Source organism: Sinohyriopsis cumingii, chromosome 12, assembly GCF_028554795.1.
Source record: "Sinohyriopsis cumingii isolate HCF-2022 chromosome 12, ASM2855479v2, whole genome shotgun sequence".
Taxonomy (NCBI): Eukaryota; Metazoa; Mollusca; class Bivalvia; order Unionida; family Unionidae; genus Sinohyriopsis; species Sinohyriopsis cumingii.
Genome location: NC_142972.1, coordinates 104,656,638 through 104,666,692, shown reverse-complemented (window position 1 = coordinate 104,666,692; position 10,055 = coordinate 104,656,638). Strand labels below are relative to the sequence as shown.

The following is a 10,055-nucleotide window of genomic DNA, read 5'->3' as shown; positions in this document are numbered from 1 at the left end:
AAACAGGGTATGTGGTAAGCACGGTTTAACTTTTCTTCGCTTTTGGAGCCAGTTTTTCCGAATGAAAATTCTGTTATAAGAATTACTTAGAAAAGCTTGACCTGTCGAGATAACAACATTGTATTACTTTGCATCCAAGACGTTTTCGGCTGCAAGTCGGGCGGAGTTTGTGTTATGAACAAAGTCTGTTATACGAGGAAATGTATAGTTCAGTGCAAAGAAATGTAAAATTCGTTTATGTCCATAGCATGGCACACGTTTAATTTGAAAACAATCTTGCATATTATAATTTAAATCTTTGGGAGACATTCAGCGGATTTTGCCTTTATGAAATATGCAAGACTCAAAGCGTACAAGGAGAGGGATGAATGAAGGAAACAACAACGAAAACCAAAGCGTAAAAGAAGGAGAAAGATGAATGAAGGAAACAACAACGAAAACATTGCATGAACGAAAGTGCTTGTCCACTGTACTGAACGAATGACTCAGATGAATAATAACTCATTATATCTAGGACTATCAAAAAATCAATTTTTTATGTTAGGAAATATATATTTTAAAAAACACAGGGCCAACTGATTGACAGACACAACAACTGTCCGTTGACGTAAGTCACATAAAAACGCCGAGTGGTAATTTTGGAACCGCTCTTGCCACAGATTTTATTTGAAAGGTATCGTCTCACCAAACGAGTTTTCACATTTCCTGTCATTTTCATTTAATGGGGAAGAACACTAACATCAATGTCTCTTACAAATAACAATGGAATCAATTTACACGAGGCTATAGTGGTACAAAGGGGAGTGCAGACCTTTCTCTTAGCGTGTAGTAACCACGTCCATCTGGTACCAAGCAATAGATTCCCTATGGTGCTCTATAATGTAAGGCAGTCTAATCGGCGGAGTCTGAAAAACGCCAACATAGTCTTTGGATCCATTTGTATCCCAAAATAGTACCGATTCTCGTGTTTCACCGCTTGGTGAAATGTCGCCACCATAAAGGATCTGAATGTGAGGTGCAAAAATATGTTTGAGTTAACTTGAACTGTACTTCCTCCACTCCATCCAGAGCTTGGCACATGTGCAATCAATCCCTTACCACCATCAACATTAGAAATAAGGTACACTTCGCCACTAGGATCCACCATCGGTGTGTCATAATTCTGTGTGTTCCAGCTGAAAAATTAATTAGTAATTACAGTTCCTCTGGTGTTGTATATATTCGTCTTAAGTTCGACATTTGATAAAAGACTTCGAGAATCAGAAATTTAAATCTCGAAATGACATATAAATGTCAGATATTGTACTGAGGTAGCTGATCATTGCAAGAGATGCAGTGCTTGTACCTTACATTAAGAATAATTTAATTAGAGAAGATATAATGAAAATGTTTACATAAAGTGAAGCCGAGAGTCAATAGACAGGCCAACAGTCTAAATAGTGTCCGGCTCCAGTACACGATGAAGAATGTTCCTGGCACCATGCCCATCATTTCCAGTGTCGGCTGAATAAAAACGAATGTATATAAAATCATGCACATAACCATATAAGATATACACATTTAATTGAGTAAAATTTGGTTTGCGCTCTAGAATTATTCCGCTACCCCTCCATCACCAGGTGATTAATTTCCACAGATTTAAAATATCGATTTTGTGATAAATAACGAAAATCAATCTAACCTCTATCATATGTGCATGTGCAACACGGAACACTCCTCATGAATCCACTTCAGTCTATGTAAAGTACTTGAGTGTTCAAGTAATAGAATGGAGATTCCATCTATATCATTGGGACACACTAGTATAGCTTCGTATACATGTATGACAGAGTTCAGCAAAACTATGTCGTGTCGGAGTTTCCCTACCGCAGCAATACACTGAACTCCAAAATATTTTAAAGATACAAAAAGTTTTGTAGTGTACATATTGCAACAAACACGCGTACGAATAAGTAATGCAGGCAGCCTAACATAGGCTTTGAATAGTACGGTAAAACCGGGTTGAGTTCTCGGTGAACTCTGTGAAACTCGGTATGGTTACCAATGGATTATTTGGCGAACAAAGTCACTGGAGTATTGTATATTCAGACTTCATCGTATGCATACCGAACTGTGTTGCATTTGTCGTATCTGCCTCCGACACGTTGAGTCAAGTTTACTGAACTTAAGTGAGGTAGTGAGGTTAGGTTTGGAAAGATGTAATTACAGGCCAAACTCCATAGGAAGCTCTCCCTGACCGCCAACTGCACAATTTACAAATGCTACTATGAGGAGAAAATATGTTTTGTGCTTTGTAATAGTTCTCGAATAAACCTCTTTCTTTTAAATGTTTTCCCCTTGTTACAAATCGCCATCGAACAGAAAACAAAACACAAATCCCCACTAAAACAGCTAGTGATATGCGAGCTGGTAATCCCTATGCGGTTGATATGTTAATATTCTAAGAGGACAGATGTTATACAACAAACAATGACACTAGATATAAATGAATCTACGTACGTGTTCGTCGTTTTTCCGGAAGTAATTTTTTCTACAGAAATGTTCAATGTGCATTTTTTTAAAATCAGCGACGTAACTGTTATCTTCTGTTAAGATGAAATCTTTTTGGTACCTTGGAAGTTGTCGTTCTGAAAATGTAATAGAGTCGTAATTGCTTTGAGGGTCTGGTGGGACACCGAGAGACGGTCGATGTTAAATGTTACATGATTTGTAATTTTAAAGTCCCTCCCAGCTTACAAGCAAAACGCTTTGCAACAAGAACCTAGACTCTTAGTGTGCTGAATTGTCTTAGTAGTTAGCTCAGTTTCAATACTTCGTCAAACACAATAAGTTTCAAGTGTCACGTTAATACCTGTTACCTTTAAGATTAATGTCCCTTTCATGTTGCTTTTTTGTTTCAGTCTGGGTTGCAAGTCTTTAGTTTTGCTTCCTTTGAATTAATTTTCATCGATTGTTTTGTTACGATTTCACTCCCTTGTTTTATTTAACGCCCCCACCCCATTTCGCATTTTTTTGATTGGGTTAAACATTTAAATGTAAGCTATCTCCCTATGAAAAGAACATCATGTATAAACTTGTGGTGATTTACACAGCCGACACTTTTCGCTATTTTGATTTCTTAATGATGGGGGTTGATTTAAGTCTGAAAGTATAAACATAGCTAGGTCTTACTTCGGATTCGCATCTAGAGTCGATTGCTAGCTCTTAATGTGGATTTTCAATGCTTGAATTACAGAGGTAATTCTATTGTAATAAATCTATGGCATGGTCTGTGTACATCTTGGATTTTAATTTGTTGATTATAGTAAATCGGTATTGGGGAGACATTTTTCAAATCGAGCATTTAGCCAATGTTTTGGAGCAGATGCCATAATGTAGACTATTCACGGAGATTTATGGTATTATGAATTAGATTCTTAAAATGGACCCTACCAAATTTCTTAACAGAGACAATTCTCTGAAAAATATTTAGGAATACAGGTTTATTAGTTTGAGACATGAACAATTCTATGCGTTTTATATTTGATCCATGTCTTGTCTGATATGGCGTGAAGTACTAATAATCGGCTTGGAAAGGATTGCTGATTAGTCATACAAATGTCAAACAAGAAAGAAATCTTGCCAATCAGAAAGAAGGGATTCGTGATGTCTGGCAGTTAGGTAATTTGATGGACAATATTTGTCTATTATTCTCGCGTTTCATTACCGTTCAGGTGATCACAACTGTTGTCTAGAGGTCTTTGGAAACAACGGGAACAGGGATTTCTAACCAGGCTCATTACTAAGGCACCTTGCTTGTTGCGTTGATCAAATAAAACATGAATGTAGTGTATAATATGTATTGATTCTAGTACATTTCTTCAGCATACAGAAGCATTAAGCCAGTACAGTCTCGGTAATAGTGCTCAAATTTAAATGCTAATCCAAGTAATACGAAAGAAATGTTAATGTATCTTAACTTTGTCTGCAGTACTAGAGATATGAACAATTCTATGCGATGTATGTTTACTTCATGTCTTGTCTGATATGGTGTTAGGTACTAATAATCGGCTTGGAAAGGCTTGCTGATTAGTCATACAAATGTCAGACAAGAAAGAAATCTTGCCAATCAGAAAGAAGGGGTTCGTGATGTCTGGCACTTAGGTGGTTTGATGGACATTATTTGTATATTATTCTCACGTTTCATAACCGTTCAGGTGACCATGACTGTTGTCTCGTGGTCTTTGGAAACAATGGAAACAGGGATTTCTAACCAGGCTCATTACTAAGGCCCTTTGCTCAAATTTAAATGCTAATCCAAGTAGGATGAAACAAATGTTAATAGATCTTAACTTTGTCTGCAGTACTAGAGAGCTACAGAATTCAACTGTCTCATGTGTTTTGCACAGTTTCGAACGTGTTCTGTAAAACCTGTTGCAATATCAAAATGATGAAAAAGATATTATTTTTGTATAATTTGTAAGATCTAAAACATTTAAATACAAAGGGTTTCTGAAGAATTATCATACATGTCTTTCACAAAACACTATTCATTTTGTTCTAAAGCTCGCACAAAACCAACCATCTCTATGCAGTACCATACAGTTGTGCGATGTTTACAACATATACATGCATTATATTTCCTTTTCTCGGTACAGCAGTTAGTGATATGATAAAAGTTAGCATGACAGAAAAATATTACATTTGATACAATTAGTATTGATGTGTCAAGATACTTTCTTCACATTTCACAGGAATTAACCAGATCAGATTGATCAGCGTTCAAAGTATTAAACTTTGGTTATGACTTCTGACACCGACAAACAGATTCATGCTAATCTAATTTGTCATTGTTGTATCCATAATTGTATTACGAAAGAATTAAAAGAAGCAAATAAATGTTCAATACTTTTCTTTCATTGACCGCAGCTGTTTAGAACATAAATTGATTTTATTTTGTGTCCTACGACTTTTCTTTTTCCCCATAATCAAGACATTTCATAAACAATATCACCACAAGAAAGAGCAACATGAACACACGTGTATGCATAACATCAGTAAATGTGAAGAGCAGATAACTTTTTTTATATTTAAAATTATTATATCTATAATTTACAATTTCAGAAATGCACCTTCATTAACAACTAATGTTCACACAAAATGCTGGTTCAAGAATATTTCCCCAGCACACAGAATTAGAGTCATTTTCATGAGCTTTCCTAAGAGCTAATTATTCTGTACCAGAAAAATATTAAAGAACAAACCGCTGACCTAATTTTCTTTTCAAAATAGTGTTTATTCTTCCTAATTTGAAGCTGTCTCAGAAAATAGAAAAACGTTTAAAATGTCCCGGAGTATGTAGACAGCTTCGTAGCAAATCTTAGCGGACCTGAAGAAGAAAAAAATCGGTACTTGGCATACCCTACTTCAGCCACGTCCTTGAGGAGCTTTTCAAGAAAGTATATGTATCTTTAAAGAAAATCAAAATAATATTGAGAGAAAAAGGGAGACAATTGCTGTCAAATACTTTTATTGTTCTGCATTAGTTTAAATGTTACAAGTTTTAAAATTTTCTGGCCGCACCGCAGCAATTATTCCAAGAGAGACTTTTCGGTACAGCATCGGCGGTTTAGAAAGCACACACTGATAGTAGATCGGGGTCACATGACCCCAACAGACAAGGTATCCGCAAGTTTGTTTTCATTACTTCTTGTATCGTGTAACTGCAAGCTGACACGATCAACTCTATTAATTTTGTTCCATATTCACACGCTTTGAAAGCAATTCAATCGTATTACAGTTAATAGTTGCCTAATGTTTAGATTCCACGTCATGCTACATTTAGGATGCTACATTTAGGTGAAATAACACCTTGGCAGTCGATTCATCTCAACCAAGCATACACATTTGTGGTATAAGTACTTCGATTCTTTAAGGTAACTGAACTGCTTAGGTATCCTTTAAAAAGTCTGCGGTTTGGTCTACCATTTTCAGGTAACGTCTCAGTTACAGCGAAAACGCGTCAGCGCATAGCTTTGCCGCTTTAGCTTGAACCAAAATGACCAAACTTCAAAAGCAGAGATTGCACAATACAGAAAAAGGGTTTCAGTATGATTTTTATCAGACTTTGACAAAGGTGTTTCTTTAAAAAAATTAAGTTCGGTGATTGACCAAGATTTCCTTACAGGGATTCACAACTGAAGCTGGACACCCACTTTCTAGTATTGATGTATATTGACTAAATGGAGGACAAAGTAGCTAACAGCTCGTTTTAGAACGAGATAAGCCAATAGTTTGCAGATGTTTCACATTTGTGTGATAAGGTTAGATAATAGCTGCATCTGGTTTTCCACTCAAAACGTATGTATAAGGTATCTTGTCTTCTTAGCTGTACCGGCTGGTATTAAAACACGTTATCTGCTGTAACACTGAATTTAATTCGTTTTCCTTATACGAATTATCACTAGAATAATACTATCACGCTATTTTAATTTGATCATTATGGTTTGAGATATTTAAACATGGCTGACTTCTAGTTGTTTTCACTCAAAGGACAAGCACGTAGAAAACTTGGAATTAAAATATTTACTTATTCGATAGACATTTGTTCAATGCTACTAATAGCTACTACTGTACTAATAACTACTACTAACATGCAGGTATGTAGTTCAAAGATCACTAGTATCATAAAGTACGAGGTCATTATCTGGACAAGACTACATATCAAGGTTCAAAGAGAATTGATCTTCAAGTAACAAATTGACCCACAACCTGAATAACATTTCAGACATGAAAATCTGTAGCAATAGTCTTCTGGAAGGATTTCATGCTTCGTGACAAATGTTACGACATTGAAGGAGCGTAATAAAAGAAAGAAAATAATAAATCACAATGTAATTAAATGCAATTAATTAAAACCAATCTAAAGTTAAGAATGCAGTACCAAGATTAGATTTCCGCACAAGTTTATTATCTTGATTTGCTACAATTTCGTATTTTTCGTTGGGTCCTCATCCCAATCCTTTAAGTTTTATAACTTGTAATAATGTGACCAAGTGCAAATTATGTAACATCTTTATTCTTTATATATTTTGCTATTAAAATATGCATAATTGAGACACTCATATTTGTGCATACATATTACAATTGTCAAGTGTGTATCTGCAGCATTTAGTTGCATCAGACATCCGCTATACGTTTGTACTTTTAATTTACATGAAACGCTTGTATCTAGAAAGAATCCCATCACATTAAACTATCAGAATCTTTCTGCTTTACGGAAATGTGATTTTCATGTAGGTATTGTCAAAAAAGTAACACGTCTGATAGAGAAAATTTTTAAGTAAAAAATAATGAAAATGTTATTTTACAAACGTTTGTCTGGTATCTTTAAAGGAGTAAAATGTCTATATAGTCCATATAGTTCACCACAATATTGACCCGGGGTCTGTAGTTGGATGACTCTGGTCAACAATACTTGGTATATAGATGAAACGCGGTCCGAAACAGTAAGTAAAATTATCTATATAGAGACATGTTTTGGATCCATGACATCGTGTCGACTGCCACATCTTCCCAATCATGTGAAGTTGCGTTAGTAATTTCAAAATTAGTTCTGACATGTGCAGTTGTAGCATCTAACGCAAATATCCTGTTCCTATCGCCATGATCGTTGTGGGTGTATATAATATTTGGGTGCTTCCTGCTCGCTGCTAGCCCGGATGCCCCAGTTATTTCAGGGCTGTCGACTTTGCCAATACTTCTACCATTGTCAAATTTTGGGGCTGAAAAAAAGAATACCTGGTAAAACTGCTTATAGAAATAAATTGCTGATACTATGTAAAGTTTGCCAAATTTGCAGGCACATGTATGTATGTATGTATGTATGTATGCATGTTTTTGTGTGTATGATTGTTTCAACTCTTACATGACTCAAGAATGAACCTTGGTGGCAAATATGAGCCAAATGATATATTCACAACTGTAGACAACAAAAGAAAAAATAGTGGAGTCATTATGCAGAGCGTTGTGGGTACACAATGTCGGCTTTTGTAGAGACTGTGCGTATAAATTCTCTTCAGTTATCTATCTCCCCTTATATACCGGTGTCTTGTCGAATCATGAGTGACATTGAGAAAGACAGATGTTATCATCACGAAGAATGTTTCACGTGTGTCGCCTACTCTTCACTATCTATCAGTGAGGTGATCATCGAAATTTCCTACGTGAAGAAAGAATGACAAAATTATCTTTGTCTTCAAGACACTGTTATTTCATGTCGCCCATGTGTTCTATTGAGCCTCTGATCCCTTGTAGCGTAGTCCGTTTCTAAAGCGGTTTAAACAGAGAAAACAGGTCAGAAATCTCATGAACTCTCAGATTATCTATTGACAGACAAGAGTGATGCCTAAGTCCAGTTTAATTGTTTTGTTCTTAAATTTAATGAAATGACTAAATTTGTGATAAATTTAGATTCAATGGTATACCAAGTATTGGACAATTTTTTTTCTTTCGAAATAAGGTACTGACTAGAGAGCTGGTAAATTTCAAAAGGAAGACATTATAAAGTAATGGTTACCTAACTACGATTAATATATTTTTTCTTTTTAAACTGAAATGAAAATAAAATAAATTGTTGTGATATATTAAGGACATACTGTGAGATGTCACATGGTTTGTTCCTGACCATGTCTTAAATAATACTGTTTTAGCAAGATAGTTAACGGCAGAGCTACATGAGTGAAATGTTATATAGTTAACAGCAGAGCCACAGGCGTGAGATGTTAGATAGTTAACGGTAGACCCAGAGGCAAAACTCTTTTCAGATTTGTCTCAAATTTGTGCTGAGGAAAGCAGAGAAAACTGTTGAACGGCTTCGTAAGAAAAGGATGTCATTCGGGTTCTCAAAACGTCCTTTGCAGAAAACTCAATATCAAGCGATCCCAGAGTTAAGAATATCCTGGAAGATATATGATCATAACATCATCCTTATCAAGGTCAAAAAGCAAAGCAGTATTTTGGACTTTGCGCATGAGTTTGAGATTCTTCCGTACAAAACTAAAACCTACTGGCGCAGTCCTCAAGGTTACACATAAGACGTATCATGCTCAAACGCGACACAGTATTCGTTGTCTGTTATTTTTTTAACTTGTTCTACAAGTAATACACTTTGCTAAAATGACAACGTAAGACAACAACTTGCTAGGAGTGGTTTTATGTAAGGACTTTAACTTTGTTTAAAGAAACGTCATTACACCTCTTCAACTTCAATTTTATTTTTAAAGAATTTAAATCGATTGTTGTGTAATATATATATATATATATATATATATATATATATATATATATATATATATATATATATATATATTCGAAAGAAGGTATGGATCTAAATAATGTATGTGTTTCTTGTTAAATATCTAAATCCACCAGTATCATCAGTGTAAGCAAATAATGAGCATTTTATATCTCTGTTAGAGTTATTTTGTTTCATTTTCGTAGCTTTGGTTTTATGTTTGTAGTAGCCTTGTCCTCACGTCAAGATTTAAATTTCATTGATAGTCAATAAATTATCAAACCTGTGCCATGGAAAAGGTAAAGCAACTTGAAAGTTAAGCACCTAAGTTGGTTATCACCAGACCTCTAAACGTACATCAATCAAATGGATGTGAAACATAATGCTTCACATCTTTCATTTATCATAACCATATAAAATGTTTCATGGTCATTAAAATGTTATAAAAGCAGTATATCATTCAACATTACATCCAACATTTATAGACCTTTGCAATTCTTCTCCCTCTTTTCTTTGTTACCATTGTTAGTATTAATATATCTTTAAATGTAGTAAGTTTGTTATGTGTTTTACTTAAACAGGTGATAAGAACCCGTACCACTCATTCGCCAATCAACAAGCACCCGTTGCACTCCCATTTAAACTAGCACCGAATCACTACCTTTTCAGCCAATGTAAAGAATTATGATGATGCCGATTTTTTTTTAAAACTTGAAAGCAAATAGATCTAAAAGTGAGCCAAAAAAACATCGAATTGTACATATGCCACAATTTGTGAACT

At 35.0% G+C, this 10,055-nt stretch overlaps 1 pseudogene; it reads right to left on the bottom strand.

Moving 5' to 3' along the window:
• Window positions 1–526: 526 nt before the first annotated feature.
• LOC149787171 (uncharacterized) lies at window positions 527–9,084 on the bottom strand (annotated as a pseudogene).
• Window positions 9,085–10,055: the final 971 nt, after the last annotated feature.